The sequence below is a fragment of the Desmodus rotundus genome, chromosome 3, assembly GCF_022682495.2.
Source record: "Desmodus rotundus isolate HL8 chromosome 3, HLdesRot8A.1, whole genome shotgun sequence".
NCBI lineage: Eukaryota > Metazoa > Chordata > Mammalia > Chiroptera > Phyllostomidae > Desmodus > Desmodus rotundus.
Window position 1 is genome coordinate 43,602,208 of NC_071389.1, and position 830 is coordinate 43,603,037.

General features: G+C 31.8%; 1 pseudogene; it reads right to left on the bottom strand.

Annotated features, from left to right (window-relative positions):
* Positions 1-434: 434 nt before the first annotated feature.
* Positions 435-560, bottom strand: LOC112309424 (small nucleolar RNA SNORA2/SNORA34 family; annotated as a pseudogene).
* Positions 561-830: the final 270 nt, after the last annotated feature.

Sequence of the window (830 nt, forward strand, 5' to 3'; positions counted from 1 at the left end):
TACAGTTTTAGCTCTCTCTTTTAGGTTTTTTTGATATCCACTTTGATTTGATTTTTGTATATAGTGTGAGATAGGTGTCCAAATTCCTTCTTTTGCATGTCGATATCCAGTTGTCCCAGCACCATTTGTTGAAAAGACTATTCTTTTCCCGTTCAATGGTCTTGGCCTTCTTGTCAAAAATCAATTGACCATAAAGATAAAGATTTATTTCTGGTCACTCAATTCTCTTCCATTTGTGTGTCTATTCTTATGCCATTACCATACTATCTTGATTACTATAGATTTGTAGTTTGGGAAGTGTGAGTCATCCATCCAACTTTGTTCTTTTTCAAGATATTTTTGGCAATTCTGAATCCATATGCTTCTATATGAATCAGCCTATGAATTTCTGCAAAATTTTTCTTTGTTTTTTGTCTTTATGTAAATTTTTTTTCAGATGTTTCTTTCTAATGAATTTCCTAAGTTCTGAAATGGTCAACAGACCATAGAAAGACATTTCTTTAGGCTCCTGCTTAAAAACCAACAGCTTCAGCAAACTGCTGGCTTTGATTTGGGGCCAATTAGTCTTTATTTTTAAAACAAAGTGTTATTGAATTTTTATATAGTGTAAAATTGGCACCAAACACCAAAGATACATCTTTGGAAAGGAATAAAACATGTAAAACATAGGTCTTATAGCAATGGTCATAGTGTATAAGAACATATCAAATTATAGTATATTATTACATTATACCACAGCATCAGCTAGAACAAGTACTTCCAGAGTAAGACTGCACATATTCACTTAATGTTAGTTTGGAAACCATTATGAATTCTTACATTTAGGGAAA